The sequence below is a fragment of the Stegostoma tigrinum genome, chromosome 20, assembly GCF_030684315.1.
Source record: "Stegostoma tigrinum isolate sSteTig4 chromosome 20, sSteTig4.hap1, whole genome shotgun sequence".
Classification (NCBI taxonomy): Eukaryota; Metazoa; Chordata; class Chondrichthyes; order Orectolobiformes; family Stegostomatidae; genus Stegostoma; species Stegostoma tigrinum.
In genome coordinates, this window is record NC_081373.1 from 52,751,111 (window position 1) to 52,776,418 (window position 25,308).

At 41.1% G+C, this 25,308-nt stretch overlaps 1 long non-coding RNA gene across 1 annotated transcript in view; it reads right to left on the minus strand.

The window, feature by feature from the left end:
- Positions 1-583: 583 nt before the first annotated feature.
- Positions 584-25,308, minus strand: part of LOC132210788 (uncharacterized) — a 30,676-nt gene continuing 5,951 nt past the window's right edge. Inside the window, exons 2-3 of the long non-coding RNA XR_009446985.1 lie at positions 22,909-23,029; positions 584-11,351 (exon numbers count right to left, since the gene is read on the minus strand). This is a non-coding gene — a long non-coding RNA (uncharacterized LOC132210788). The remainder of the gene's footprint in view (positions 11,352-22,908; positions 23,030-25,308) is intronic.

The following is a 25,308-nucleotide window of genomic DNA, read 5'->3' on the forward strand; positions in this document are numbered from 1 at the left end:
TTATCTTGTAAGTTTCTATTAGATCTCCCCTTAACCTTCTAAACCCTTCTAAAAGTTTCTACTGGCACGACCAATATTTACAGTCTACCTCTAGTTGTGAGGTAATGGGCTTTCTTCTTTAACTGCTGCCATATGCAAGGTGAAAATGTTCTGACAGCACTATTTATTAGGATATTCCGGGATTTGTCCATCTGAAATAAAGGTGAGTTCAAAATTTACTTAGAAAGGCAATGAGAAATAGTACTTTAGAAGTATTTCTTCAGAACTAAAAAATGCTGAGGGGAAAGTAAATTTTTAACAGGAAAGAAGGCACTGAAATTTTGTAGGGATTTTCCCACCGTAACTCTATCTGAAACATTAAAGGCCATGTGAACGGGATTAGTATAGTAGCCTTTAGAAAGTTTTGTGACCCATGTTTTGAAAGCAGCATTACGAATGCTGGAATAGAGTGCCCACTTGAGATTAGAAGAGATTCTGGGCCAAGAATATCTAAAGGTGAGGGAGAATTACATGTGGGATAATCCCTCTGGTGTAGGCAAAATTGTTTGTGGTGTTAGCAAACTCACAGCACAACACTGAGATATATGAGGTGAAATCTTAGTGGAAGCGTATTCAATCACAACCCTGCAGCGATTGTACTTGAGCACATGGAACAGTTGCAGAATAGTTAAGTAAAAGTCTATAAGCCATTAACAGAAGGCACTTGAAGGTAAAATTTTACAGTCTTTAAAATACTGCTTCAGAAGGCAACAGCGCCACCTACTGCCACAGGAAAAAAAACCTAGGCCTGATGCAGCTCCCGTTCGGCAGCATAACATCACAACATGCCTCAATGCAGCAGTTGTGGCTTTCACACCCATTTATAGTTAGACATTATTTCTAAGCATTCAATATTCATCAAAAGAGATATTAGTTATTGTAAAATTTAATGTCAGGGCGTAAACTGATATTCTCTGCAGATTTCTTTGGGGTTTATGATCGTCTGTCAGCTGAACTTTGGCAGAAATCCTGTTTGTGCACATATTCCATTAAAATAGATAGTCTTACACAACAGAGTTGTGTCACTTTGAGTGCCTCACAAATCACATGAGCGTACAAGCTAGGGGTAGGAATAGGCCATTCCTTTCGAGGCTGCTCCACCATTTAATAAGGTCATAGCTGCTCTACCTCCATATCCCTGCCTACCCACTGATAACCATGTTAGGTCATATTTAATATTGATCAGGAAGCTGACAGCTATGATTTAGATTTCCATGTGGGCTGTTTAAATAACCAAACACTAATTTCAAAGACTTTATTTAGATATTACTAAACAACTTGTTGAGATTGAAAGTGGAGTCACAGGTAGATAGGAGAGTGATGGAGGTGTTTAGTATGCTTGCCTTTATTGGTCAGTGCATTGAGTGTAAAAGGTGGGAGGGTCATGTTGCAACTGTACAGGACATTGGTTAGGCCACTGTTAAAATATTGTATGCAATTCTGGCCTCCCTGTTCTACGAAGGATGTTGTGAAACTTGAAAGGATTCAGAAAAGATTTACAAGAAATGTTGCCAGGGTAGAAGGGTTTGAGCTATAGGGAGAGGCTGAATAGGCTGGGGCTATTTTTGCTGGAGCATTGGAGGCTGAGGGGTGACCTTATTGAGCTTTATAAGATCGTGAGGGGCATGGATGGGTTTTTTTAAAATTCATTCACACAATGAGGGATGTCGCTGGCCAGGCAGCATTTATTATCAATCCCTAATTGCCCAGAGGGCAGTTCAGAGTCAACCACATTGCTGTGGGTCTGGAGTCACATGAAGGCCAGACCAGGTAAGGATGGCAGTTTCCTTTCCTAAGGGCATTCATGAACCAAGGGGTTTTTCCTGAAAATCGACAATGGATTCATGGTCATCGTTAGACTCTTGATTCCAGATATTTATTTAAGGTTTTGGAGTAGATCTGTAGCTCGGGTTGTGTCTGTTGAGGTTGGTTGGCTCGCCGAGCTGGTTTGTTGTTCCGCAGAAGTTTCGTTACCACGCTTGGTAACATCCTCAGTGCAGCCTCTGATGAAGCATCGGTATGTTTTCCCGCCTGGTTTTTAAACTCTGGGCTCTGCTGCGATGGGTTGCCTCACTTCCGGATTTCGTCCGTAGTGGAAGGTATATTTACTGAGTGCAAATTCCACTATCTGCCATAGCGAGATTCGAACCCAGGTCCCCAGAACATTATCTGGGTCTCTGGATTAACAATGATAATACCACTAGGCCATTGCCTACCCTTGGCCCAGGTCTTTTCCCTAGGGCAGGTGAGTCCAAAACTAGAGGGCATAGGTTTAAGGTGAGACGGGTAAGAATTAAAAGGGAGCAACTTTTTCACACAGAGGGTGGTGCGTGTATGGAATGAGCTGCCAGAGGAGGTGATGGAGGCTGGTACAGTTACTACATTTAAAAGGCATCTGGATAGGTATATGAATAGGAAGGGTTCAAAGGGATGTGGACCAAATGCTGGCAAATGGGACTAGATTTATTTAGGATATCTGGTCAGCATGGACGTGTTGGACCGAAGGGTCTGTTTCCGTGTTGTACATCTCTATGACTCTAAGTGCTTTTACACACTTCTGGAGCAGGATGGAACATGAACTTGAAACTTGTAGTTCAGCGTTAAGGACATTACCACTGCATCACAAGAACCCTCAAAGACTTATTTGATGCTCTTGTGATATTAATTGAAGACTCAACACAATTTTATGGCCATGAGAATTCTCAAGGTATCTCTGGTAACTGTTTTACTCGTTAATATAGGGACATTGGGAAACCCATAGAGGAAGCAAAGTTAATTTACTGAAATGCTATCGCTCTGGAAGGCTTTTCTTTTGACCATAATAGTGAGCAAAAGTTAACTCTGCTTATTAATGAGAATTGGTAGTATATGAATGGATCACTAGACTGAACATATTGTGAGCAGAGATCATAGATTCCACTATAAGGGGCACAAGGGACTATGTGTAGAACAAATATTTCTTGAGCAGAATAGCATTTAATTTTCTGAAACAGGAAGAGAGCTGTTAAAATCAAGTTGTGGACACCTGACCAAACATTTATAATTGCCTCAAAGTGCTATTTTACCAGTACTTCTGGTTTTAACACTACATTTCTGTTTATAAAATTCCATATTTTTCAGTCAAAATTATCTTCAGCATTTGACAACACATGCTATTAAAACACAAATCATAGATAACAAACTTTGCTAAGTCAAGCAACTTACTGCAATATACCAGAGCTGCACGGGAAGGGAGGGCCTGGTTTTCAACCTGTAATGCAGTCAACAAACATGTGGAATTAGACCCCATATACAATCCCATACAGCACAGAGCCAGAAATGATACAATCCAACTTAACAGACTGGATTATATAAATACCAAGAACAATATTGCTCCACTGGAGGCCACACTAATGGTGTTACCTAGCGTGATGACAAAACATCTGTATGATAACCTGCCAACTTGGCGAGCAAGCCAACAACCTCATCCACAATCCAAGCTACAAATCTTTGCAACAACCTTAAACTAGCTTGTTGTTGGCCACTGTTATACTGCAGCTCCAAGTCTCAGGTTCCACAGACCTGTGGAAGGTAATTTATAACTTGTAGACTGGAATTGTAGTGTCAGCCATTCGCTCAGCAGAGTGCAGCAGGATTAAATAGAAAATATCTCAGTGTATAGAGCCAAGCACATGTGTACACTGGTTTGCTCCTTGAAATATTTCTTTTTCATGGAGGAGAACATGTTCTATTCATTCAAAGTATTAGAAACATGGAAACGGGCTATGGAAAGTTTAAACAGTTTTTATACAGTCCAGTGATTGCTTGGGATCTGAAAATACAGCTTTTTGCGTAGTTGGAGCTGTGTTGTAGCTGGTTCAAATTCAAAGCTATCTAAGATGATCTCCTCACAGCGTTCTCCAATCCCTTATTTTTGGTGTCTAGTGTCAGACAGGGTCTGCTTCTCATTAAATTTCCATTTTCCTGCTGACATGGACACAAAATTGTGTCATAGAAACAGAAGAACAGGAGTAGGCCATTCAGCATCTCAAATTTATTCTGCCATTCTGTGAGGTTATGGATGATCCATGGCCTAGCTCCATATAATCTGCCTTTAGCCCGTACCTCATAATACTTTTGCTCAACCAAAAAACTATTTATCTCAGATTTAAATTTGTCTCCAAATTCTAGAATTGCCAAACATTGGAAATAGTTTGTCTTTATCTACCCTATCATTTTTGTGCTAATGTCTCGAAGACTTCGATCAGACCACCTCTTAACCTTCTAAATTCTAAATTCTAGGAGAAAACAGGCCTAATTTGTATAATCTCTCCTCTTAGCCTCTGAAGTCCAGGTATCATTCTTGTGCCATATCTCTCTACTTAAATTCCATTGTATCTCAAGTTCTCAAAAGGCTAGTTCAAACAAATCAGAGCTAGATTTAAGTATGGACATCATTGAGCTCAGTTGTTCTGATGATGTTTTTGGTGTGATAAAAATGCAAGATAAATTAGTTTGTGTAGATCTTAAAACATCAGCTGCTATCAAATAACTGTATTGGCAATTAACTCATATTCCAACACATCAAATTAGCAGAGATGCATTGCACCAGGGTTTGGTCATAGTAAAATGACACTAAATTGTCAGGCATTGTTCATGTTCCATTCTAGAAACACTGGCACATTATCTAGGTTGACCACTCCCAATGTATTAATGTGCCATACTGTCTGTGTTGTCATCTCTTGAATAAGAAACCAAACTGAAGTTCCAGTAGACCTTCAGGTGGCTGTAAAAGATATCATGGCACTATTCAGGAGCAGAGGCGTTTTCAGAGGTGTCCTGATCAATATCTATCTCTTAACCATCATGGTTAAAAGTATTATTTGGCCATTGTCACATTTTAGTGTGTGGTCTTTCTGAGCACAAATTGGCTGCTACATTTTGGATTCAGAATTGGCTGACCCTTAGAAGACAAGGGGTGGTATGGACAGAAAATATTCAACGTGGTGCTGGCTTACGAGTGGTGTACCAAAGGCGCTGTTCTGGGTCCTCTTCTACTTGTGATTTTTGCAAATGATTTGGATGAAGGAGTGGAAGGGTGGATTAGCAAGTTCACGGACGACACGAAGGTGGGTCACATTGTGGACAGTGCGGAGGGCTGTTCTAGGTTACAAAAGGACATTGATAGAACGCAGAGCTGTGCTGAGAAGTGGCAGATAGAGTTTAACCCTGAAAAGTATGAGGTGATTCATTTTGGAAGGGCAAACTTAAAAACAGAGTACAGGGCTAACGGAAAGATTCTTGGCAGTGTGGAGGAGCAGAGGGATCCTGGGGCTCATGGTCACAGTTCCCTGACAGCTGCCACCCAGGTGGATAGAGTTGTTAAGAAGGCATATGGTGTGTTAGCTTTCATTAATAGAGGGATTGAGCCCAATAGTCATGAAGTTATGCTCCAGCTATACAAAAGCCTGGTTTGGCCACATCTGGAGTAATGTGTCCAATTCCGGTCACCTCATTACAGGAAAGATGTGGAAGTGTTGGAAAACTTAGATATTGCCTGGAATGGAGGGGAGGTTTTACGATGAAAGGTTAAGAGAGCTGGGGCTTTTCTCTTTATGATGATGAAGGATGAGAGGTGACTTGATAGAGATGTACAAAATGATCAGAGGTATAGATAGAGTAGACAGCCAGAGACTTTTTCCTAGGGTGGAGGTAGTTTTTACAAGGCGACATAGTTTTAAAGTGAGTGAAGGTAGATATCGGGGAGATGTCAGAGGCAGGTTCTTTATTCAGAGAGTGGTAGTGCACTGCCGGAGAGGGGAACGGAGTTGACCTCATTAGGGGCATTTAAGTGGCTATTAGATAGGCATATGGATGATAGTGTAAGGTAGCAGTGGATGTCAGATAGACTTTAGGTTTCGGGTAAAAGTTTGGTACAACATTGTGGGCCGAAGGGCCTGTACTGTGTTGCACTGTTCTATGTTCTATTTCCTAAATTATGATAATGACTACACTTAACCGGTTTTGAACACTGATATTGTAGAAGTTACAAGTCTGAGATCATGTGGTAAGTAACATCCATATCTCTAGGCCTAAAGGCCCAACTTGCTGTCTCCCTTTCTATACATCTAAACATAAGCAGTAGCCCCAAGCTATGTGAAACAATTTTCCATCAATTACTGGAAGAGCTTTGATGCTTTACGGAAGGTTGATAATCTGAACTTAAATCCATATCACAACCCTGCAGTTTGCAGACACTGGGAAGTTAGCAACATCACTGCGGGTAATAAAACAAGCTCACAAAACAGAGGCCATAAAATTCCAACACTGTAATTTATATTGCCAGGTACGTGTAGGTTCTTTTGCTGCTTTAAGAATTCTAAGACCATAATCAGTTAGCAATTTGCAAAATTAGCAATGTTAGCAATATGTCTCAGTGTGTAATTATTTAGGAAGTTGAATATTGTTTCATTAACTCAGATTAGGATTTCTGATAGGTACAGAATGTGCTCAATTTCATTCCATGATCACAGCTTTTTAAAGCTGCGTGCAGTTTTAACATTAGCATTAGGAGGCAATAGTAGCCAGTGACCCTATTACCAGGTAAAGTGCAGCTCCACATGTTGCCATAGCAATGGGTCTTTCCTATAAAATCTAATTACCAACCTGATAAGCTGCAACATTATGTTGTTCTAATTTTACTTGCTAGTTAATTATTTGTTTTAAGTTTTTACATCCCAAATTAGACTTGTAAAATATAAGAATTGAAATTTTATAGAAAAATAACTAACTGGAATATCACTACAAAGTTTTGTTGTTCCTAATGATCTAAAGCTCAGCAATCAGTTCCTAGATCCATTACTTCTAGAAGAAGAAAACTCAAGAGCAAGAAATTACTTTAAACCTGCATAGAACCTTGAGTAGGCTACAGATCACTTGTGCACAATCCTGGATTCTGTACCACAGAAAAGGATACATGGGCACTGGAGAAAGTACAAAAGGATTGCCAAGGTGGTACCAGAATTGAAAGGTTGTACACGTCAGTAAAGGCCAAGACTCTTGTAATGATTGTTATGAGGTTGGCCAGGTGGACCTCAAAGAATGTCAGTTCCGTGATTGGAGCTGTTAATCTAGTCCAATCAGTGAGCCTTGGCTGACATATAAGGAATGTCAGAGGTTCTGTTCACTCTGAGAGCTGGCTCTGAGGGAGCCGGATCTGTATCAAAGACGCTCTATGTGTAAATAAAGGATATCTTGGTGTCGGCCTCTGTGGAGTTATTTCAACTTTTTTTCTCAAAAAGAGACATCTGGGAAGCGACAAGGTAGAGGACTTTAAAATTATCAAAGTCTTTGATAGAGGAAAGATAATGAAGTGTTTCTAGTTGCAGAGACTCCAAATCTAAAGGCCACAAGGTAATCATTAATAAATCCAAAATTTTTGGGGTGGAATTCAGCCAACCAATTCTTCACTGTTACATCAGAATACCTGGTTGGGGATATGATTCAGAGACTACAGGGTTTGCATAAACTGAAAGCTATCATGGTGAAAATGAAACCAAGAGATACTCTCTCCCCTGTGAAGGTAAGATCCCAGTAATCAGGTACTAGACACTCTTGGTGTATGTCATAATGGTCATCTGAATCATCTTCCACACTGGAATTCCTAAATGGGCTGTATCTTGACATACATAAGGTACAAATCTCTAGACAAAAGAGAAATAATTATGCCCAATGTTTCCCCCGTTCTGATAGCTACCTGTGTAGCTGCACCAACTGGACCATGCTACATCTGTCTCTCAGAGAGCCCCAAGTGTTAAAAAAGCACCTTTGACTACAAGTTCATCAGATAGTAATATATACACACATCGTCCTCAAGGCCCTGTATGAACAGGAGATGGCGGGTCTTGTTGGATGGTCCCTAAGCAGACTGTCAAAGTCATTTGGCAAAATGCCTGATTGCCAAAGCTTAAAAACAAGCATCGTCTTAGCTGGTGGTGATAAAGACACTTCCTATCAGATCCCTTCTGCTTGGTTAGAGTCTATCTCTCTAATGTATTATCCCCTGCTGCAACTGCATTCTACTTTATTACCCCCCATTAAATGGTTCCCTGTACCATGGTGTGATGGTGAATTTGCCCTCTGCAGTCTCTGCTCTCGTCTCGACAAACTGCAAAACTTCAAACCTGTTGGCAAGTTGTGAGGTCTAAGGCTCTTCCAGTTCTACCTTCTAGATCCCCTCATCTGGCTCACACATAGCGACCTCCTCTTGCCCTCACCATGACCAATTCTGAAGTACCTAGCTTAAGAGAAATGATTTGATGATGGTGAAGCTTCATCCTGGATCAGTCATTATTTTGATAAAAATGAGTAGCTTTATAGGTCCCTTTAGAGGCTCAATAAAAGTTAACCAATGTTGGTGTGGGGCTGGTGTCATGCATTGACCAGACCCAGTAAGGCTAAGGAGGCTTGCTTCTGTAAAACACATCAGTGAGTCAGTCAGGTTTTTACAGCAATCTGACATCTTCATGGTTGCTCTGACTGATACAAACTTTTAAGCTCCACATTTTTCAGGAATTGAATTCAAACCCTCTAACTGACATAGTCAGTTGAACTCAAATCCTCTTGATTAGTAGTGCAAGCTTCATGAAGTATTAATCCAGTCACACCAGAGCCAGGGATCACTGAACGAGGATTCGGAGTTGATGATTTAGGACGAAGGTGAGGAGACATTTCTTCGCCCAGAGTGGTGAGTCTGTGGAATTCATTACTAAAGAAGTAGCTGATGCCAGAACATTAAATGTATTCAATAGGTAACAAGATATAGCACCTGGGGCAAATGGATCAAAGGTTATGGGGAGAACGCAGGATTAGGCTATTGAGTTGGATGCTCAGCCATCATCATGAAGAATGGCAGAGCAGGTTTGAAGGGCTGAATGGCCTCCTCCTGTTCCTATCTTCTATGTTTCTATGAACATCTAAATACCTACACTCAATGTTCCTTCTAATCTCCCAAGGTTCTGTGCATTGTTATTGGTGTCAGCACACCATTCGTGGCGTTGAACTCTGGTTCCAGGAGTCACTGCCACAGACAGACTTCAGAGGCCCACGCAGCCAGAAAAAAAAAATTGGAGGATACATTGTTTATGCTGCCAGTGCAGTGCTTGAAATTAATACCATGTTAAACAAGTTAAGCAACCACTTATAATACAAACTATCCCAGATACAGCAGGAATGAAGCTTGATGTAGACCTCTTCAATTGCACAAACTGATTATCTTCTCTCCCCATCAACAACTATTCCAATGACTGGGAACTGGACGACAATATGCCAGTGACTACTAAGATTGTAGAATGCCTAAAAGCACACTTTAGTTGTTAAGGCAATCTAAACATTGTGATGAGTTACAATGTCCCTCAATTCACAGGGATAAATTTAGCTACTGAATGAAATGATTGGGAACTTTACATCTTTTCCATAATTTCCACACAATCCCAGGTCAAATGGAAAGACTGAAGAAGCAATTAAAACCACCAAAGGGATTATAAAGAAATTGAGGGAACCCAGCACAGGCTTCTGCAAGGTAGTCCTTGATGACAAAATACATTTATTGAAAGCACGGAAAACAATCCCGTTCAAAGGCTAATGTGACACTGCACCCAAACTACTCTTTCAAGAGCTAGAAACTACTGAGACCAGATATAGTAACGGGCATAAGAACAGGAGCAAGACTAGGCCATTCAGCCCCTCAAATCTGCTTCAGCGTTTCCTATGATCATATCGGTCTCAAATCCACTCTCCTACATACACTATATAACCCTTCTATCCATTACTAATTAAAGATCTATCTATCTCCTCCTTAAAATTTATTCAATGTCCCCGCATCCACTGCACTCTGGGGTAGTGAATTCTACCGACTCATAACCCATTGAGAGGAGGAATTTCTCCTTATCTCTGTTTTAAAACTGTTACCCCTTATGATAGAACAATGGCTTCTCCATAGAAGCTGCAAAATTGAGGTGAAATGACAGAAGATCAAATTGCACTGTGATAAAACTGCAAAGTCATCCACAGAGTTGAGTATTAGACAGCCAGTAAGAGTGAAAATGTTCAACACAGCCTGTGTGGCAACCAGGGACCTGCGTGAAGCAGATGTCACCTTGATGATACACAGTAAACATGAAACACCAAATATGTTAACACAATGACGCACATTTACAGACAACCATTCTCTCACAATAGAAATGGAACAGCAACAACAATTACTAAAATAATAGCAGCCACCACACAAGCAGCATTTTCCAGAGAAGGAGCATCACCCTAGCGGATACCTAGCAAGCGGATACAAGACAAACAGCTAAAGACAAAGTGGACATGAATCATTAAGATATCCGCACATTCTAAAGATCACATATGCAATGCGTGTGCAGACTAATGGAAGTGGAACTGACTAGCATTTACACACAGTTTTATCAATGAATGATCACTTCACATTTGTTAATCATTTATACTGGGTAACTTGAGTAACCTTTAACTACAAATTATAATGCATGCAACCTTTTTGTTTGTTATAAAGAAATGCCATTTTACTTCGTGTACTAGCTGGGTTACCATAGTGACATGACGTCTAGCTCCACTATAAGTAGTTTTGTGAGCAGTTTGCAGAAACTGTTGCACACATCATTTGTGACAAATTCATTGGGTGGATAAAATGTTCAGATAATTATTTGACTCTCAGATATTTTACTGAATGAGTCTGACTGTTAAGCTCCCAAGTACTGCTTTTTGAGTCTGAGGTGTTTTCATTGAATCTTTTCACAGTGTTATAGATGTGCACATTCACTTATACAGTTTTGCTTCCTTCACTTTATATAATCATGTGACATCAACATCATTGAGTAGCATGCTTAGCACTGCCGCCTCACAGCGCCAGGGACCTGTGTTCGATTCCAGCCTCAGGCGACTGTCTGTGTGGAATTTGCATGTTCTTCTTGAGTCTGCGTGGTTTCCCTCTGGGTGCTCTGGTTTCCTCCCACAGTGCAAAAGTGGATTCACCATGCTAAGTTGTCACATGGTGTGCAGGCTAGGTGGGTTAGCCATGGTAAAAGTGGGGTTATGAGGACAGGGTGATGGTCTAGGTGATTTTTGGAGGGACAGTGCATACTTGATGGGCTGAACAGCCTTTTTCCAACTGTAGGGATTCTATGATTATACATCATCACCATTATACATTCTACTGATGTCTCTGTTCCACACAAGACAAGAACAAAATGTGAATATTTGAATTCAGTAGTACAACAGAAAGTGATGAAAATGCGCAGCAGGTCTTACAGTACCTGTGGAGAAAGAAACAGTTACATTGTCAGATCTTTTATCAGAATGCACTTTTAAGTGATATCTTCTAAGTTACATATCTATGGGATGGATACTGCATTCAGTAATTTCAATTTCATAAACATTAACAATGATAAAGGGCACATTAAATTAGGCAAAGCATTGTTTCACATCCAGTTCCTCTAGTCCAAAACTTTCAGTCAACCTACATTTCATTTCTTCTATTCTTTCTTGAGATATGGGCATCACTAGGTAGACCACTTTGCCCAGAGAGCAGTTAAGACTCAGTCACATTTTCATGAGTCTGGAGTCACATGTAGGCCAGCAGATTTCCTAGATGAGTTTTTACCACAATCAACAATGGTCACATGGTTATCACTAGAACATCCTTTTTTTTAAAATTCCAGATTTTTATTGATTCAAATTCACCGGATACCATGTTGGGATTTGAACCTATACCCCCTGCAAAATAGCCTGGCACTCTAGATTATTACAACAGTGACATTTCCTTTTATGAGTGAAGCAAGGGAGGAAATAGCAAGAGCACTAGCAAAGATGTTTAATTGCCATCTGGTCACAGGCGATTTGTCAGAGGACCAGAGGATAGGCAATAAGAATGCATTATTCAAGGGGAGAAGGTATAAACCGAGAAAAGCAGCGATGTGCTTCTGAGGCTTTCTAAAGCTCTAGTTAGGCCCCATTTAGAATACTGTGTCCAATTTTGGGCCCCACACCTCAGGAAGGACATACTAGCCCTGGAGCGTGTCCAGTGGAGATTCACACGGATGATCCCTGGAATGATAGGTTTAACGTATGATGAATGGCTAAGGATCCTGGGATTGTACTCATTAGAGTTTAGAAGGTTGAGGGGAGATCTAATAGAAACTTACAAGATAATGCATGGTTTAGAAGGGGTGGACGCTAGGAAGTTGTTTCTGTTAGGCAGGGAGAATGGGACCCGTGGGCACAGCCTTAAAATTAGAGGGGCTAAATTTAAAACTGAAATGGGACGACATTTCTTCAGCCAGAGAGTGGTGGGCTTGTGGAATTCATTGCCACGGAGTGCAGTGGAGGCCGGGACGTTGGATGCCTTCAAGGCAGAGATCGACAAATTCTTGATCTCAGAAGGAATCAAGGGCTACGGGTAGAGTGCAGGGAAGTGGAGATGAAATGCCCATCAGCCATGCTTTAAATGGCCAAGTGGACTTGATGGGCCGAATGGCCTTACTTCCGCTCCTATGTCTTACAGTCATATGGTCTTATGGAAACTACAGACCAGTCAAACTGGATGTGAGTTTGCTCACTGAGCTGGAAGGTTCGTTTTCAGACGTTTCGTCACCATTCTGGGTAACATCACCAGTCAAACTAGTGGTGGGTAAACTATTGGAACTAATTCTGAGGGACAGCATTAATCTGTCTGTGCTTGGAGAGACAGGGATTAATCAAGAGCATTTAACATGGATTTGTTAAGTGAGGGTCAATTTTTAAAAAAGGTCACCAGGTGAGTAGATGACAGCGATACATTTGATGCAGTTTACTTGCATTTCATGAAGGCCTTTGATAGCAGACAGATAGTAAACAGCCCACGTGATCCAAGGAAAGTTGGCAAATTGGATTCAGAATTGGCTAAGTGGTGGGAAACGGCAGCTGATGATCGGGGGTATTTTGTGACTGAAAGCCTGTGTTTAGCAAAGTCATGCAGAGATCAGTAATGGGCCATTGTTCTCTATGGTATATATATATATACCATAGAAAACAATGGCCCATTACTGATCTCTGCATGGATGTAGGAAGGTTAATCAGTTTGTGGATGATATACAAATTGGTAGACTTAGATTGCAGGAAAATGTAGACAGACTGCTCAGATGGGCTGATCAGTGGCAAATGGAATTCAGTCCATATAAATATGAAGTGATGGGCAGGACTAACAAGGAAGAGACTATAAAATGAACAATAGGAGCTTGGGGAGCACCAAAGATCAGGAGGTCCTTCAGTCCCTTGAGGGATAGGTAGATAAAGTGGATAAGAAGGTATATGGGATATTTGTCTTTATTAGCCAAGGCACACAGAAAGAGTAGAGAGGTTCTGCTGAGACTGTGCGTCATATTGGTTAGGCCACAGCTATAGAATTGTGAGCAGTTCTGGCAGCCACATTATAGAAGTGATATGATTGCGGTAAGGAGAACGCAGGGGAGCTTTATCAAGATATTGACTGGAGTGTTTCAGTTATATGCAGAGATTGGATAAACTGGGGTTGGTTTCCTTGGAGCAGAGGAGACTGGGGAGGCCATGATTGAGACATATAAAATTATTGGGGACGTAGATATGGTAGACAGGAAGTGATTTTTTCGCTTGTGGAGGCATCAATGACTAGTGGCATAGATTTAAGGTAAGGGCTGGAGGTCCAAAGGTGATATGGGGTGCTGAAAAATAGAACAGTTAGGTGCTTGGTTCTGACTGGGATGTACTTGATGGGCCAAAGAGCCTTCTTCCTGTGCTATAGAAATCTAAGGCTTCATGTCTGTATGCCACCATCTGATCCATAGACTCATTTAGAGTCCAGATGACTTTAGGATTTAACTGAATTAACTATTGTCTGGCTTTTGTACTGGAATTCTTTGATGAAGTGAGAGAGAGTAATAGTAATTGTAGTAATTGTATAGTACAGTAATTGTAACAAGATCAGCCAGGTGGACCTCGTATGATATGTGTTCCCTGTCTTGTGGTTGTTAATCTGGTCCAATCAGTAAGCCTTAGCTAACAGACATAAAAACAGGCATGTCAGGCATCCTGTTCACTCTAAGGGAGTTCATCCAGTATTAAGGACTTTCCATTTGTAGAGAAAGAGACTCTTGGTGACAGGAATCTGGCCTCTTTCAGGTAGAAGTGTGTTGACATGTATATGGATTTCCAAAAGGCATTTGATAAAGTACCAAATAAAAGATCGGCTAGCAAAATTGATACCCCAGGGACCCTGCAATGTGAATGTGAAAATGACAAAGGGACAAAAACAGGCAGCAGTAGTGAACTCTGTATTTCAGAATGGAGGGAAGTGTATGTTACTGCTCCCCATGCATCATTATTAATGATCTTTATTTTGGCATACAGTGCAGGCAGAATTTTGGTTTACTGATGCCACGCAGATCAGAAACGTAAAGAACGAGGACAGGAGTGACAGACACTCATTAAATACATTACAGATGAAATTTAATGCACAGGACTGTGATGTTTTATAAGATCAAATAAAGCAAGGCAATATAAACTAAATTATGTATTTTTACATGGGGAGCAGGAACATCGAGGCCAGGAGATGTTTGTAGACTAGTACTTGAAGTCAGCAGGACAAGTTGAGAAGGAATACTGGCTTTATTAATTAATAAATGGAATACAAAATTCAAAACCTTTACAAAACATTAACTAGGTCTCCGTTGGAGTATTGTGTTCAATTCTGGGTACTGCACTTAAAAAGGGGTGTGAGGACTTAGAGAGGATGTTAAAATGTTTACTTAAATTTTGCCAAAGATGCAGTACTTTGCCTATGAGGAGAGACTATAGATATTACTCTCCCTAGAGCACAGCAAGTTAAAAGCACATTTAACAGCGGTCTTCAAATTTTGATAAAGTAACTAAGAAACCATTTCCAGTAGCAGGCGAGTCAGGTAGCCAGTTTAAACAAATTTAATAGAATCCCTACAGTGTGGAAACAGGCCACACCGACTCTCTGAAGAGCATCTCACCCAGACTCACCCCCCTACCCTATCACCGTAATGTTGTATTTCCCATGACTAATCCACCTAACCTATACACTCCTGGACACTAAGGGCAATTTAGCATGGCCAATCCATCTAACTTGCACGTCTTTGAGATTGTGAGAAATGCATTGACTGAAAGAGTTGTGGAAGCAAATTTGTACAATCAAAACAGGACTGGACAAATAGTTACATAGAATCCCTACAGTGTGGACACAGGCCCTTCAGCCCAACAAGTCCACACTGACCTGTGGAGCATCCCACCCAGACCCATGCCTTTATAACCCAACTAAGCTACACATCCCTGAACACTACGGGCAATTTAGCGTGGCCAATTCATCTAACATGCACACCTTTGGGCTGTGGGAGGAAACCGGAGCACCCGGAGGAAACCCGCACAGACATGGTGAGAATGTGCAAACTCCACACAGACAGGTGCCCGCGGGTATAATTGAACCCAAGTCCCTAGTGCTGTGAGACAACAGTGCTAACCACTGAGCCACTGTTGGCAGGAAAAACTTAACAGTGCTAAATGGAAAGTGCAAGAGAGTAGAATTCATTTAATAGCTCTTTCAAAGAGCCAGAACAAACATATTGAGCCAAATAGCCTCCTTCTATGCTTGATCATTTTATGATTCAATGAATTGCATTTTCCTGGCATTCAAAATCCACTGAATGGGCGCAAAGCAAGTTCCATGTGAAATGGAGCTCTTAATGGAAAACAGGCTTTGAAGGTTATGTTGTCGCAATATCCATGGTGCTTTTCTGTATAGGTCCGATCACTTAAATTTAGTAAGTGAATGAATAAGCCAAAAAAAATTGAGGTGTAACTATTAACCATTTACAAAGTGATGGTTTACAGCATGTTAAATGGTCCATGTCTTTTGGGCAGAAAATCAGTATTTGACACTTTGTTCAAACCCTGTATATTTAATTGTCCATTACTGATGTCAGGCAACTCAGGTCTGGCAACATCTGTGAAGGAAAAGACAGAGTTAACGTTTCAGGTCTGGTGATCCTTCCTCAGAACCTCCCGGGACCCGAAGCGTTAACTCTGTCTCTTCCTTCACAGATGCTGCCAGACCTGCTGAGCTTTTCCAACAACTTTGTTTTTCTTCCTGATTTACCACACCCGCAGTTCTTTCGGTTTTTTTGTCAGACAACTCAGGATTGACTGTAATACAAACATGTTCAATAAATAAATAGGCCCTCATTAAGGCTGAATTATCGTGTGTACTAATCCACTCTGAGTGCTGTGGGTTTATTCTGTGTACGATTGTAGCAAACATGGCTGATTGAGGAAAGCCAATGGGTTGCTGCTCTAATATTGACATCTTGAGTAAAACTAATGAGCTGCCAAGTTGAGCCAAACACACCTCCAAAACCTGTCAGACTTGCTAAAGCTACATGAAGAGTTATACATTGAATAGCACTCGAGATCTAACCCACACAGAAAAAAGGAAAATGCGGTGTAAGTCCAGGGGTCACATGTCCACTGATGACAGATTGCACGTAACAGACATAATCATAACAGTGGTCCTCTTCTAGCCCAAAAAACCTAGCAGTTAGCTGAAGGACTTTACAAGCCTGGTTTTGAGCTTTGAGGGCTGGTTTCAGGGATGGTTGTCTCGCCTGCCACTGTGCACATGGAAAGCTGATTTCTTAGAGGACCCAAATGCAGAGCTGTGAATAGAAAATGTGTTCCTTGAAGCCTACTGTTCCCCGGATATTCCTAATTGTGACTAGTTGGTGCTTTCTGTATGTGTGTTGAATAAGGCATATTGGCCTTTGCTTGATAAATAGAAAGTCAAAGAAAGAATTTCTGATGAAAGGCATCGACCTAAAAGGCTAATTTCACTTTCTCCCTCAGATGCTGCCAAACCTGCTGAACATTTTCAGCATGTTCTCTTCCTTTCAATAATTTCCATTCTGGTTTGCTGCAGTGTGGACGGCACCAGGAAATGTGGTCTGCTAATGACTGGAAAGTTGCAAAATGCTTGCTATTTTAAAGAAGTTAACTGCGATTCAAATAAGACAGCTTAGACATAGAAATCTACAGCACAGAAACAGGTCCATCAGCCCATCGTATTAACTCCAGTCAAAATCAATCACCTATCTATTTAATTCTATTTTCCAGCACTTGGCCCCTAGTCTTTTGTGCCTTGGCACTGCAAATGCACATCTAAATACTTATTAAATGTTACCAGGGTTTCTGCCTCTACTACCCTTACAGGCAGTGAGTTCCAGATTCCCACCAGCTTCTGGGTGAGAAAGTTTCTTTTTCTTCACATCTCCTCTAAACCTGCCGCTTTTGCCTTAAACGTATGTCCCCTGGTCGATGATCCCTCTAACAAAGGGAAAAGCCTCTTCCTCTCTATTCAATCTATGACTTCTATTATTTTACAGGGACGTGACATTATTTCTAGACTATCATCCATACACTCAGCTAATGTTCTACGGACCTGGGTTCAAATACCATCATGACAGATGGGAAAATTTGAATTCAATAAAAAATGTGAAATTAAGAATCTATTGATGACCATAAAATCATTATTGATTGTTGGAAAGATCTATTTGAGTCGCTAATGTCCTTCAGAAAAGGAGATCTGCCATCCTCACCTAGTCTGGCCTACATGTGATTCTGACTTTCTAACAGGAGTTTAAATAAAGGCCACAGCAATGTAGTTGATTCTAACTGCCCTCTGAAATGGCTTAGCAGGCCATGCAGTTGTATCAATCACTATGGAATTTCAACAAAGAAATGAAACTGAAAAGGACCATCCATCATCAACCTAGGCAATGAAAAAGACACCGACAAAAATAGCCCTGCTGACCCTGTAGAATCCTCCTTACACCCATCTGGGGACTAGTGTCAAAATTTGGAGCACTGTCTCACGGACCAGTCAATCAACAGCCTCACACTGACTCTAAGGTATGATTCCATGAGTATGACTATGTCCCAGACACCACTATCACCGTCCCTGGATAATGCCCTGTCCCACCTGCAAGACAGACCCAGCAGAGGTGGTGCTACAATGTATACAGAGGAGTCCTCAACATTGACTCCAGACCCCATGCTCATGGCTTCAATTTAAACACAGGCAAGGAAATCTCGTGCTAATTGACATATTCTGTCCTCCCTTGGCTGATGAATCAGTACTCCTTGGTGTTGAACAACATTTGCAGGAGGAACTGAGGGTGACAAGGGCACAAAATGTACACCGGGTGGGAGATTTCATTGTGGGTCAATCTACAGGATATGGGTTGCATTAGTGCAACATCACCTTCTCAAGGGCAATTGGAGATGGTCAATAAATGGAGGCCCTGGTAGCAACATCCATGTCCCATGAGTAAATTAAAAAAAGACATCTCAATTATGTTCAGTCTCAATCTTCTCTGTTCTAAAGAAAACTATCTTATCTGATCCTCTCTCCTCATATTTCAAACTCTCCTGCCCAGACAACATCCTGGTAAATCTCCTCTGCACTCTCTCCAATACTGTCAAACCTGTCCCATATTGTGGATTCCAGAACTGCGCACAATATCTACTGTGGCCTAGCCAATGTTTTATACAGTTTAAGGATAATCTCTCTGTTCTTAAACTCTACGCCTTGGTTAATAACGGTAAGTATTCCATATGTCTTCTTAACCACTTTATCTACCTGTCCTGATATGTTAAGGGACTGATGTACAAGCTCAAGATCTCTCTGATTCTCAGTGCTTCCCAGGCTCCTACCACACATCGTGCATCCCCTTGCCTTTTTTGTCCTTACTTGCATTATGACAGAAATTTTTACTGAATGGTATGTTGGTGGGGTCACGAAATGAAGCAAGTTAGTCTTAATTCTAAACAACATTACTGAAACCCTCACTTGTTTAAGCTGGGGAATTCAGCATCTGGCTTTCTAATAGGAGTTGAAATAAAGGCAGATACATTGTGTACGGTGGTGCCTAATTTCCCAAATAATCATTTGCTACAGTTTTGTTAAAATAGCCAACTCATATAATGAGAAAATCACCATTTTCTATTAACGTTTGGAGATTTTTGCTTACTTTCATTACTAACAAATGGGAAGCAGATGTTGTCAATGAACAGCACTCACAGATGCTCAAGCACAATTTGTTGGCACAGATGACAAGATGTTTTTCAATGACTCAGTTTTATTTTTGAAGCTCAGTGGTTAACTAGTACAAAATATTTTCCATGACTAAACGCTACATTTCTTACTCTTCACCATGAGGGACTTTCCACTTTGTCAGTTTATAAATTAAAGACGCTTAGCGCTAGAATTTTATTGAAAACATGTGGGGTAGGGAGCGGGGGAGGTGGGTGGGAAGAATGTGTAAATTTAACCTACGTCCTTTGGTAGGAATGTAGGTGATGAAGGACTGACAGCTGCTTGCTCATTGTGATTATTTGTGTTCGGTCAGCACTTTGGCACTCACTTGCTGCGTGCCTATTAAAGCTGAACATTAACAAGTAGGCTAGGTAAATGAGGTAGTTATGAAGGTCAATAGGGATATTCCCCCAATAGCCAAGATATACATTGGTCTCTCCAGCAATCATATACTTCTTACAACCAAAGTCTAATTTTTTTTTGCAATGAGATCTTTTGGTGTCTCTGCACAGCAGCAACTTCCTAAACCGTCAATATGTCAGCACGCTTAGCAACAACGTGCTCACTGGCCCTCAGTTTAGTTGCATTATGGCCCCACAATTTCTTACCTCATTACTGCCTTGGACAGAATTCCAGAGGTGAAATGTGAGTGACAACGCTTGAAACTCTTGAAACAGAAGCAGGAGTAAGCTTTTTGAGCCTGCTCCATCATTCAATATGATCATGGACGATTATGCAACTAGTACTCACTTTCTCTCCATATCCTTTGATTCCTTTGGCCCAAAGAGTTATCTCTCACTCATTTTTCAAAACATTCAATGATTTGACTTCCACCGCTTTAGCTGGCAGAAAATCCCATAGACTGGTCACTCTCTGGATGAAGAAATTTCTCTTCATTTCAGTCCTAAATGGCCTACCCCATATCTTTACACTGTGAACCCTGGATCTGGAGTCCCCACCCAATGGGAACATCCTTCTTGCTTTTACACTGTTTAGCTTTGTTGAAATTTTATAGGTTTTATGAGATCCTGACTATTCTTCAATACTTCAGTGAATACAGTCCTAACTAAATCCAGTTTCTTTTCATACGTCAGTTCTGCCACCCCACGAATCAGAACTTCCTCCACAGCTGGAACATCCTTTCTCAAACTGCACACAATAGTGCAGGTGTGGTCTCACCAAGGTCCTGTACAATTGCAGCAAGACAACCTTGTTTGTGAACTCAAATGCTTTCACTATGAAGGCCAACATACCACTTTCCTTCTTAACTGTTTGCTGCACCTCATGTTTACTTTCAGCAACTGGTTGACAAAGATATCCAGATCTCATTACATCTCTCCCTTTCCCAATATATTGTGCCATTCAGATGATAATCTGCTTTCCTGTTTCTGCTACCATTTATCCACATTATACTTCATCTGCCATGCATTTGCCCACGCACTCAACTTGCCCAAATCGTACCAAAGCTTCACTGCATCGTTTTCACAGTACACTCTGACCCAGTATCCTGACATCAAGGACACGCACGATCAGGTGTGATTTCAAGGAGTCCTAGCAAAACTGGAGTCATACAGTCATAGCGTTGTACAGCATGGAAAGAGACCCTCTAGATATCTCCAATAAAGAGATAACAAGGTGTAGAGCTGGATGAACACAGCAGGCCAAGCAGCATCAGAGGGGAAGGAAAGCTGACTTTTCGGGCCTAGACCCTTCTCCAGATATCTCCACCAGATATCCTAAATAAATCTAGTCACACTTGGTAGCGTTTGGCCCATATCCCTCTAAACCCTTTCTATTCATATGCTCATCCAGATGCCTGTTAAATGTTGTAATTGTACCAGCCTCTACCACTTCCTCTGGAAGCTTGGTCCATACATGCACCAGCCTGTGTGTGAAAAAAATGCCCCTTAGGGCCTTTTAGATCTTTCCCCTCTCACCTTAAACCTATGCCCTCGAGTTTTGGATTCCCCCCACCCTGAGGAAAAGGCCATGTCTATTTAGTGCAGGTTTATTGTTCCTTGAAAGTGGAATTGCATGTAGATATGATAGTGAAGGCGGCATTTGGTCAGTGCACTGCGTATAGGATTGGGAGGTCATGTTGCAACTGTACAGGACATTGGTTAGGCCACTTTTGGAGTACTGTATGCAATTCTGGTCTCCCTGCTATAGGAAGGATGTTGTGAAACTAGAAAGGCTTCAGAAAAGACTTCCAAGGATATTGCCAGGGTTGGAGAGTTTGAGCTATAGGGAGAGGCTAAATAGGCTGGGGCTATTTTCCTGGAGCATCAATGGCTGAGGGGCGACCTTACAGAGGTTTATAAAATCAAGAGGGTTATGGATAGGGTAAAAACACAAGGTCTTTTCCCCACGGTGTGGCAATCTAAAACTAGAAGGCGTAGGATTTCCTCCAACAAATTGCCCACCACCGATGTCAGGCTCACCGGTCTACTGCTCCCTGGCTTTTCCTTACCACCTTTCTTAAATATGGCACCACAACAGCCAATCTCCTGTTTTCCGGCACCTCACCTGTGGCTATTGGTGATGCAAGAATCTCAGCAAGGGCCCAGCAATCACTTCACTAGCTTCCTATCATGTTCTAGGGTCCACCTGATCAGGTCCCGGGGATTTATCCACCTTTACGCATTTTCAGAAGTCCAGCACCTCCTCCTTTGTAATATGGGCATTTTTAAAGATGTCGCTGTTTATTTCTCCACATTCTCTATCTTCCATATCCTTCTCCACAGTAAACACTGAGTCAGTGGAAACCAGGGGGAAAGCTCTCAGCTGGTCGCAGTCATACCTAGCACAAAGGAAGATGATCGCGGTTATTGGAGGTCAGTCATTGCATCTCTGCATGTGTTCTTCAGGGTACTGTCCTGGGCCTGACCATATTCAACTGCTTCATCAATGACTTTCACTTCATCATAACGTCAAAAGTGAGGTTCGCCAAAAATTGTACAAGGTTCAGCATCATTCGTGACTCGTCAGATACTGAAGCAATGCATGTCCAAATGCAGCAAGACTTAGACGATATCCAGGCTTGGATTGAAAAGTAGCAACTAACACTTGCAACATGCAAAGATCAAGCAATCACAATCTCCAAAAAGAGAGAAGCTAATCATCCCTTGACATTCAATAGTGCTGGAATCACTAAATCTTCCACTATCAATATTCTGGTTGTTATCATTGACCAGAATCTGAACTGGGCTGGCCATATAAATACAAAAGCAGATCAGAGGCCAGGAATCCTGCATAAAATAACTCACTTTCCATATCCCCATAGCCTGTACACCATCAACAAGGCAAATGTCAGGAGTGTGATGGAATACTCCCAATTTGCCTGGTTGAGTGCAGCTCCAGCAACACTCAAGAAGCTTCACACCATCCAGGACAAAGTAGCCGACTTGATTTGCACCACATGCGTGAAAATTTACTCCCTCCACCACCAATACTCAGTAGCAGCAATGTGTACTATCTATGAAATGCCCTGCAGAAATTCACTATGACTCCTTAGACAGTTCAGTTCTTTACAAACCTATGACAACAGCATTAAATACATGGGAACACCATCACCTGCAAGTTCTCCTCCAGGTCACTCACTATCCTGGCTTGGAAATATATCATCATTCTTTCAATGTCTTTAGGCCAAAACCCTTGAATTCCCTTGCCAATGGCATAGTGGATCTACTTACAGCATATAGACTGTGGCAGTTCAAGGAGGCAGCTTACCATCACCTTCTAAGAAATATGAGGAATGTAAAACCAGGAACAAAAACAAAAATCACTGGAAGAGCTCAGCAGGTCTGGCAGCATCTGTGAAAAAAAAAATTTTGGATTCAGTGACACTTCCACAGAACTGTAAAATCAGGTTTAGAATGCATGTTTTGTAAATGCATAAAGGGCAGTGAACATGGTTAGAGAGCTGCCAACAGAAATAATCATGTTGGAATGTGATGTAGTAACAATATAGTGAGGACTATACACTTAATATTCAAGGTACAAAGTGTTTAGAAAAGATGGTGGGTATAAAAGAGAAATGAGGTTATTGACTTGCTCACCGAGATGGCTTGTTCTTGTTCAGACATCATCAATGGAGCCTCCCATGAAGCGGTGTTATTCTATTCCACTTGGAATTTATACGTGTTTGGTCCGTTATGGCGAGAAGTATCATTTCCAGTTTTGATCTGTATGGGTTTGTATATAGGGTCCAATTCTATGTGTTTATTGATTGTATTACAGGTAGCATGCCTCTAGGAATTCCCGTGCATGTCTATGTTTGGCTTGGACCACTAAGTTTACCTTGTCCCAGTTAAACCGATGGCCTTAGCTGTCTGAGTATACAGATATTAAGGAGAGTTTGTCGTGGCATTTTATGTTTGTGTAATCTGATGGCTAGTTTCCTTCCTGGTCTGTCTGACGTAACGTTTGTGGCAGTTGTTGCATGGTATTTTCTAAATTATGTTGTTTCTGGATGTTGTGGGAATGGGGTCTTTATTCAAGTTAATGATTAAAGATCCCCTTCCCACAATTTGCAGAACCAACGTGGTTTACAAAATACCATGCTATCAACAAACACATTGAATTGGACCCCATAATCACACCCACATTGATCAAAACCAGAAATGACACTACTCACCATAACAGACAAAAAGTATAAATTCCAACTGGAGTAGAACAACATTGTTTCATTGGAGGCTCCACTGATGATATCACCTAGCATGGTGACGAAATGTCTGAATGAGAACAAGCCAGCTCGGCGAGCAAGTCAATAACCTCACCCACAATCCAAGCTACAGATCTTGCCAAAACTCTGAATAAAAGAGAGTATAGTGGTAGGTCTGATTAGGAATACAATTGCAGTTTTAGAAAGAGTGGATGCCCTGAGGAGGTTAGAAGAGAATTCATTTGGACTGAGTTAAGAAGCAAAGAAATGGATAATCACCTTACTGGGGATATTCAACTGACTTCCAAATAGCAGGAAAGTAATTGAGGAGGAAATCAGTAAGAAAATTCAAGAGACACAAAAACTATAAAGCGGCGATGTTTAATGAATTTAATTACCAAAACTTCAGTTGGGATAGAGTAAAGTCAAGGGATAAGTGCGGGAGGTATTTCTGAACTGTGTTCAAGAAAATTTCCTGAATGAATATGTTCTCAGTCCAAGTAGAAAGTAGGTATTGGTGGATCTGGTGGTAGGGAATAAGGTGGACCAAGCAGCCAAAATGTCCGAAGGCACCATTTGCATAGCAGTGTACTCTAAAGGAAAGGCTTAAGCGATGCAATAGAGACTTAGGGTACAGTCCTAAAGGGTGATCTTTAGGTAAGGATTAGATTAGTAATCAAAGAGATCTAGAAACAATCTTAATTGGAACTTCTAAATTAGAAGAGGGCTCATTTCAAAACAGGGGATTGAGCCAGGGCTGATTGGAACCAAAAACAAGCTAGAAAAACTGGAATAAAGTAGCTAATGATCTTTAAGCAATACATGTGTCAGGTATAGGCAGACATAGTCCAACAAGGATAAAAGGTAGGGGAACCAAAGCCAGGGCATTTTTGGATGATAAGGGAGATAGAGTGTAATGAAACAAAAAATGAGATTTAAAATGCATGTCAGATGAATTATTCATGTGAAATCCATTTGATTTGATTTATTATTATCACATGTACCAAGACAGAGTGAAAAGTACTGTGTTGCATGCTATCCGGACAAATCATACCTAACATAAGTCCATCAGGGTATACAGTAGAATGTAGAATATAGTGTTACTGCTAAAGAGAAGGTGCAGAGAAAAATTAACTCGAATATATGAGAGGTCTGTTCATAAGTCTGGACTAGAGTGGGAAAAGCTGTTCTTGAATCTTTTGGCATGTTTTCAAACTTTTTCTGCTCAATGGAAGAGGGTGTAAGAGAGTATAACGAGGGTGGGACGGTTTTTTTTTTATTATGCTGGCTACTTTCCCGAGGCAGCAGGAAACTTAGATGGAGTCAATGACAGGAAGGCTGGTTTTAGTGATGCACTGGGCTGCGATCACAACTTTCTGCAATTTTTTGCAGTTTTGGGCAGAGCAGTTCCCATATCAAGTTGTAATGC